This window comes from Glycine soja, chromosome 5 (assembly GCF_004193775.1).
Source record: "Glycine soja cultivar W05 chromosome 5, ASM419377v2, whole genome shotgun sequence".
Lineage (NCBI taxonomy): Eukaryota > Viridiplantae > Streptophyta > Magnoliopsida > Fabales > Fabaceae > Glycine > Glycine soja.
Window position 1 is genome coordinate 26,278,344 of NC_041006.1, and position 9,076 is coordinate 26,287,419.

Sequence of the window (9,076 nt, forward strand, 5' to 3'; positions counted from 1 at the left end):
AAACTTATCTAAAGTTAATTTTGAGTTGGGAGTCAGTTTTCTAACATGAAACCAAATACACATTGATTTAATTGGCTAATGTTGTTATTAAGTTAGAATAAAACCAAACAAATAACAAAAAAATGTTATCTTATTTGTAACACTCCAAGTTTCAAGTACTAAGAATATTCCATAAGTAAGATCCAACACTATAAGAAAAATCGTGATTTTTGATGGAATTTTTCTCATGGAATAATTTTCGTTGGAAAAGTATTAGCTACAGGCATAATTTTTGTGATGGATTATTATTCGTTGGAAATGTTGACCTCACCGACGCAATTTACCAGGAGACAAATATTCCGTCAAAAAATCTTTATTACTCACTACTGCAAAAATGTTGTTCTACATGGGTTATTTGTTACATACGACGTCGGTTATTGACCGTCGTCGTATCAGACATCATAAAAAAGAACGCGTCTATGATGACGGTTTTTAACGATTGTCTTAGAATGTGCGAACATTATAAGACGATCGTGAAGACAACCATCTTAGAATGTATTATTTTTTTAAAAATATATTTTTTGTACTTGGGTAAACTTTGCAAAAATCTCCTGTACAATATATGAAGGAAATGACAAACCTTATAATTAAACAAAGATACTACTACTATGTTTCTATTGATGCTTGTATCTTAGTACTAAAAACAAAGCGTGTTATAACGATTCAAAGGCATAACAAAAACAACTTAACAATAAACCATGAACTACAACAGCCTGAGTGTTTAGAAGATTTCTTATAGAAACCAGCTCTCCCTCAAGATCTGAAATCTCTTTGGATGTATTGCATAAAAGTATTGCAGATATAGTCATGAAGACAATAATACTCATGATTAGAGATAGTGGATATCCTAATTTTCAGGCGACAAATAGATTAAATAACTTATGAAATCTCTCAATTTTTTTTTCTTAAAGAAGAAAAAAAGGACTTATAATTAGGATCCTAAATGATCAAAACTACTCTTTAGCGTGACAATATTCATTAATTACATATTTCGGATAGGTTTGAATTTGGATTATTGGTGAGTATCTTCAAATTAAAGTAACCAAGTTACGGAACTGCGCACGCATTAATTAATTTGAAGAATTGAGGTAAGGCTTATGAAGTACTTTAAAGATGTTATAGGATTCATTTTCCTAAATATGATAACACCATGTTTAGTATGTGAGGTGGTCGACATTTTTTTAATATTAGAATAAATATCCAATTCTAGCTAATATTTTAGAAATTAATTGAAAGATTTCGTGTCTCTAATTTATTTTATGTTTTTTTAATGTACAGAGGTATATATAAAATGTATCTTTTTCCCAGTACCAAGAAATTAAACAGAAGCGTCCAAAACTCGTCTAATTTTAAACAAAATTCTCTTTCATAAAAAAATACACGTGATTAAAAAAAAAACTCGTTAATTTGATGCAGTTTTGATCATTTTATAAGAGCCTATTAACCCGTGGGGTTGATTGTTTAATTATTTTCCCTTTAGGGACTTAACCTGAAACTAGTTAAATAGTGGCCTATCCTAGAGTCTCCTATCTTATGTTCCCCATTTTTCTTCTTCTTCCAAAAGTACCACCGTCCCGTCCTACTTATTTTTTCCGACATCTGAGTCACTATCACCACTACACTCTCAAGTTTGTGTTATCTCTTTGGTTTAAGTAGCAACTTAGTTGATCCAACAACATCCCAATTATTAAAGCAAGATTGGGGCCTAGATATTGGTTGATTAAATCCAGAATAGACATGTTCACAATTCCTCGCCAAAATTATAATAAAATTGACACCTTCAGAATTTATTATTTTAAATAAAATATCCTACAAATATGTGGTTAATTTAAGTGATACATACTTTATTCTTTTACAGTGTGTTTGATTTAAGAAAGAAAGTGGACAAAAAGAAAGAGAAGGAAAAAAACTTAAGAGATATCATAAATTGTTTGATAAAGCAGATAATGGAAAAAAAGATGATTAAAACTTTGTTTTCCAATGAATTTAAATTATTTCAAAATGTTTTATTGTTTCACTTATTATGTTAGCCTAGTCAGAATATATCTATTCTTAGTTGTAAGTGATTTTTAATCTAGATAAGCCTATACATATATCCTCTATTGATACAAAGTTACAAACATATGCATATATCATTATGCATGAATGATTGGTCATGATACTAGCAATATCAAAGAAGCAGTGATCAATTTACCTCCCAAGTTGACCTAGAAGAACAATTATACGAACAGCAAAGTTCTCCTCTACACATGAGTCGAGTAAATTCAAAAACTGAGGAACAAGTTTCTCTTAGGCCTCTTATAAGTAAATATTATAAGAGGAGAGCCAAGACTTAAGATTCATTAATAGGACTGAATTGTTTTAGTTGTTATTTATGGTAGTTATTTCAAGCAGTTGTTATTTTAATTAGGTGTGTGTATTTTTAGGACCATACGTAACTGTCTTAAGCAGTTATTGCAAAATAAATTCTGGAGTAACAACAGGGGAGGTTAGGCAGTTTTTGAGTGGGTTTTCAGGAAGGGAGAAACCAGGATCTCGAACATCTTGGGGGAAACCTATGTATTAACTAGTCTACTCAGTTTCCTGTGTAATTTGTAATTTCTGTTCTATTTCTTTGAATAAAATTCAGTCCTTATTCCCTTACCAGTTGGTATCTATCAACTGGTATCAAAGCAACAAGTTCCTGGAGACAAATTCATGGTGTCAACACGCAGCATGAAGGCTAGAATGGAGGCATTGGAGAGGGGGTTTGAAGGCTTGCTGGCGATGCGTGAAACAATAGAGAAGAGCGTTGAACAGTTAAGGGAAGTGCAGGCCGCAGTGCAAGAAATTCGTGCAAGACAGGAAGAAGAGAGCAGCGAACACAGCGACACAATTCCTCAAGGTGAAACACACGGAAGTCACAATGGAGGACGACACAAAGTGGATAGATGGAGGAAGTTAGAGATGCGTATGGCTGGACAACCAGAGTAGAGAGGTATTTTGATTTGAAGGGGATGTATGGAGAGGAAAAGTTGCAGGCGGTTATGGTAGCAATGGAAGGGAAAGCGCTAACTCGGTATCAATGGTGGGAGTTTTCTGCACACCATCCAAATTGGGAGGATTTTTGGACAGCGGTTATTAGGCGTTTCCAACCTACCATGGTTGACAGTCCTTTTGAATTGTTGCTGAGTCTCAAACAAATAGGCTCAGTGGAAGAATATGTAGAAGCAAGCTTCATGATGATGAATCAAGTTGATTCAAGAAGTTTTGATAGTGACAAAGATGTTGAGAAAAAGCCCAAAGAATGATTTCAAGATTAAATCAAGAACAAATTCAAGAATCAAGAGAAGTTTGATTTCAAGATTCAAGAAAAGATGAATTCAAGTTTCAAGAGAAGAAATCAAGAAGACTTCACAAGGGAAGTATTGAAAAGATTTTTTTAAAAAAACAACATAGCACAGTTTTGTTTTTCAAAACAGTTTTTCTCAAAATTTTCTAAGTTACCAGAGTTTTTACTCTCTGGTAATCGATTACCAGTTTCCTGTAATCGATTACCAGTGGCAAAGTTTGATTTCAAAAGCTTTTAGCTGAATTTACAATGTTCCAATTGATTTCAAAATGGTGTAATTGATTACAAGATATTGGTAATCGATTACTAGTGCATCTGAACATTGGAATTCAAATTCAACTGTGAAGAGTCACATCCTTTCATAAAAAGTTTTGTGTAATCGATTACAAAGATTTGGTAATCGATTACCAGTGACAAATTTTGAACAAAAATCAAAAGATGTAACTCTTCCAATGATTTTCAGGTTTTTCTAAAGGTTATAATTCTTCCAATGGTTTTCTTGACCAGACTTGAAGAGTCAATAAAAGAAATACCTTGATTTACATTAAAAAGAGAACTTACAATACTTACAACCTTTACAAACAACTTTTCCACATATTCTTTTACAAACTTTGAATCTCTTTGAATTTCTTCTTCTTCTTCTTCTTCTTCCTTTGCAAAAAGCTTTCTAAAGTTTTCTGGTTTTCCAAACCTTGAAAACAAAAGTGTGCTATTCATATTTTTCATTCCCTTCTCCTTTTGCCAAAAAGAATTCGCCAAGGACTAACTGCCTGAATTCTTTTTGTGTCTCTCTTCTCCCTTTTCCAAAAGAACAAAGGACTAACCGCCTGAATTCTTTTGTGTCTCCCTTCTCCCTTGTCAAAGAATTCAAAACGACACAGTCTGAGAATTCTTTTGATTCTTCCCTTTCCCATAAACAAAAGATTTCAAAGGACTAACCACCTGAAAATTCTTTTGTTTCCCCCTTCACAAAGTTTCGAAGGACTAACCACTTGAGAACTTTGTCTTAACACATTGGAGGGTATATCCTTTGTGGTATAAGTAGAGGGTACATCTACTTGGGTTGTTGTAACTGAGAACAAGAAAGGGTACGTCTCTTGTGGATCAGTTCTAGTGGAGGGTACATCCACTAGGCTATTCAAAGAGAACAAGGGAGGATACATCCCTTGTGGATCTTTGCTTGTAAAAGTTTTTACAAGGTTGAAAAGAAATCTCAAGGACCGCAAGTCGCTTGGGGACTGGATGTAGGCACGGGTTGTTGCCGAACCAGTGTAAAACTCTTGTGTTTGTCTTCTTCTTCCCTACACTCTTTAATTTCCACTGTTCACTTTAATTATCGCTTTTACTTTTGGTTAAGTTTCTAATTCTGTTCTTTACTTTCTTAACATTATAGTAAAAGCCTAATTGAATCTAGTAACATTAAGAAGGATAGATTTTTAATTAGTCAAGGTACATTAATAATTAATTCAACCGCCCCTTCTTAATTATTCCGAGGCCACTTGATCCAACAAAATACAGAGAGAAGTTTGAACTCTATGCTGGTCCGTTAAAGAGTGCAAAACCAACGTGCTTGAGAGGGATTTTTTTGAAAGGACTAAAGGAAATAATTAGGGCAGAGTTAAAGCTCCATCCAACACAAAGTTTGTCTGATTTAATGGATTATGCACAAGAAAGTTAACAGATGTGAAGTTACAAGAGAGGTCTAGGAAGGGATTGTGTTTTCGGTGTGATGAAAAGTTTGGTCCAGGCCATGTCTGTGCCAACAAACAGTTACAAGTTTTAGTGTTGATCGAAGAGGATGACGAAGTGGGTACAACAGGGGATACTAATGCAATTGAGGAAGAGGGGGAGCCAAAAGACCTCCAGTTATCTATGTGCAGTATTGCTGGCCTTTCATCAAAGAAAACAATTAAGTTGTGGGGTAAGATTGGGAAGGAACAAGTCATGGTACTTATTGATTGTGAAGCATCTCATAATTTTATTTCAGCCACGTTTGTGAAACAATAGGAGTTAGATATGAATGCCACCTCCATCTATATTGTGGAGGTGGGTGACAGGAGAAAGCTAGATTGTGAAGGGATATGTTCCGAATTGACATGGAGATGCAGGGTCTAAAAATTCAACAAGATTTTGATGTCTTTGATCTTGGAGGAGTGGTGTTGGGAATGGAATGGTTGGCTAGTTTGGGAGAAGTAAGAGCAAATTTTCATGAATTAACTCTTAAAATTCCAGTTGCAAACGGATACCACACATTGAAGGGAGACTCAGCTTTAACTAGGGCTGTAGCCTCTTTAAAATCTATCCTAAAGACTCTAAGTGATCAAGATCAAGGATTCCTGGTGAAGTACTGTCACTTGCAAGGGGAAGGTAGAGAGTCAGCAATTTATCCTGCTTGGACAGAGTCGATTTTGGAAGAGTATGAATCAGTCTTTCAAGAGCCGAAAGGATTACCACCCCCTAGAAGGCAAGATCATGAGATTCGGTTGAAAGAAGGGTCTAATATTCCCAACATCATACCGTATAGGTACCCACATTACCAGCAAAATGAAATTTAAAGGTTAGTAGATGATATGCTTAACTCTGGTATAATCAGAACTCGTGTTAGTCCTTATTCTAGTCCTATAATTTTGGTGAAGAAAAAAGATGGTGGATGACATTTTTGTGTAGATTATAGGGCTCTTAACAAGATTACTATACCAGATAAGTTTCCTATTCCTATTATAGATGCACTGCTTGATGAATTGGGAGGAGTGGTGGTTTTTCAAAGTTGGATTTACGATTCGGTTACCATCAGATTAGGATGCGTGAGGAGGACATTCATAAAACAACTTTCCGGACTCATGAAGGGCATTATGAGTTTGTTGTCATGCCATTTGGACTCACCAATGCACCTTCCACCTTTCAATCTCTTATGAACGAGGTGCTAAAGCCATATTTGAGGAAATTTGTCCTTGTTTTCTTTGACAATATTTTGGTTTACAGCAAAGGTGAGGATGACCATAAGGAGCATTTACGGGCTGTTTTGGCATTGTTGAAGGAGAACTAGTTGTTTGCTAATAAGAAAAAAAATGTACTTTTAGCCAAACTCAATTGGAATATTTGGGTCATATCATTTCTGCAGAAGGCGTGGCAACAGACCCCCGAAAAATTGATGCTATGTTGGACTGGCCTATACCCAAGGATGTTAAGGCTCTGAGGGGATTTTTGGGGTTGATGGGTTACTATAGAAGGTTTGTTAAGGACTATGGTAAGATAGCCCGACCTTTGACTCAATTGTTGAAGAAAAATAAGTTTCAGTGGAATGAGGAAGCACAAGCTGCCTTGGAAAACTTAAAGCAATTGGTGGCTGAATTGCCTATTCTGACAGTCCTTGATTTTTCCAAAACATTTACTATAGAAACTGATGCATCCAACAAAGGGCTAGGAGCAGTTCTAATGCAGGAGGGCAGACCTGTGGCTTTTCTCAGACAAACTTTATCTGATAGGGTGCAAACTAAGTCAGTATATGAGAGGGAATTAATGGCAATTGTGATGGCTGTCCAAAAATGGAGGCACTACTTGTTGGGAAGGCACTTCATAATTTTAACTGATCAGAAGAGCCTCAAATTCCTCACTGAACAACGAGTAATGGGCGAAGAATATTTCAGGTGGACCTCTAAACTCATGGGTTTAGATTTTGAGATACAATATAGACCAGGAAAGGAAAACGGGGTGGCTGATGCTCTCTCTAGAAAGATGACATTTTCAGCTTTGTCTTAAGTCCACTTTGAGCAAATAAAAGATTGGGAAACTGAAATTCACCATGATCCTAAGCTCCAAGGAATCATTCATGATCTGATACAAGATATTAATTCCCATCCGGGCTATAAATTTCAGAACTAGAAACTGTTTTATAAAGGACAGTTAGTGCTTCCCAAAGTTTCTTCTCGGATTCCATTGTTGTTATAGGAATTTCACAATTCAGTTGTGGGGGGACATTCAGGTTTCTTTTAAACCTATAAACGAATTTCAGAAGTTGTTTATTGGGAGGGAATGCGGAAAGACATCCAGCAACATGTAGCTACATGTGAGGTATGCCAAATGAATAAATATCAAGCTCTTTCTCCAGCAGGACTTCTTCAACCATTGCCTATACGAACTCAAGTCTGGGCTGATATATCCATGGACTTCATTGAAGGGCTACCCAAGGCTCACGGAAAAAATGTCATCTTAGTAGTGGTTGATAGATTGACTAAATACGCTCATTTCCTTGCACTTAGCCATCCCTTTACTGCAAAAGAGGTTGCTAAAGTTTTTATCAAAGAGATAGTTAAATTGAACGGGTTCCCTTCTTCAATTGTATCGGATCGTGACAAAATTTTTCTCAGCCACTTTTGGTCAGAATTGTTCAAATTGGCCGGCATTAGACTCAAATGTAGCTCTGCTTACCATCCCCAAACAGATGGCCAAACCGAGGTGGTCAATCATTGCTTGGAGACTTATTTGCGGTGCCTCACAGGGACTAAACCTCAACAATGGCCTAAGTGGTTAAGTTGGGCTAAGTTTTGGTTTAACACCAACTACAACAACTCTCTGAAATTGACTCCTTTCAAAGCCTTGTATGGTTGTGACCCACCCCATCTTTTGAAAGGAGCCACTATTCCATCAACTGTGGAAGAGGTAAACGTGATGACTAATGACAGGGATCAAATGTTACATGATCTCAAAGGAAATTTGGCCAAGGCACAAAATCAAATGAAGAAGTATGCTGACCGATCTAGGCATTCAATACCATTAAATGTTGGCGATTGGATGTATCTCAAGTTACAGCCATATAGGCTAAGGTCATTGGCTAGGAAGACAAATGAGAAGCTTAGTCCATGTTTTTATGGTCCTTCCCAAATCACAAAATAGATTGGGGCAGTTGCTTTTGAGTTAGCCCTTTCACCAGAGAGTAAGATCCACCCGGTATTCCATGTTTCTTTACTCAAGAAGGCTCTCTCCCCTTCAGCGAATCCTCAACCTTTACCACCTATGTTATCAGAGGAGTTGGAGTTGCAGGTAACACCGACTGCTGTAAAAGTTATGCGTAACACTGCTGCATGGATTGTCGAGGTTCTTATTCAATGGACTGACCTCCTAGACTTTGAAGCCACTTGGGAACCAGTAGACACCATCATGCACCAATTTCCTTCTTTTCACCTTGAGGACAAGGTGACTCTTTTTTTGGGGGGGGGGGGGGGAGTATTGTTAGGCCTCTTATAAGTAAATATTATAAGAAGAGAGCCAAGACTTAAGATTTATTAATAGGACTGAATTGTTTCAGTTGTTGTTTATGGTAGTTATTTCAACCAGTTGTTATTTTAATTAGGTGTGTGTGTTTTTAGGACCATACGTAACTGCCTTAAGCAGTTATTGCAGAATAAATTTTGGAGTAACAGCAGGGGGGGTTAGGCAGTTTTTGAGTGGGTTTTCAGGAAGGGAGAGACCAGGCTCTCAAACATCTTGGGGGAAACCTATGTATTAACTAGTCTAATCACTTTCCTATGTAATTTGTAATTTCTGCTCTATTTTTTGAATAAAATTCAATCCTTATTCCCTTACCAGTTAGTATCTATCAGTTTCATATCAGCTCAGTGTCAGCTTTGTATTAGGAAAAGGAAACATGCAATCAGGTTTGATTATGATGACACATCTAATCTAATTCCTTATAATTACAATGTGGCA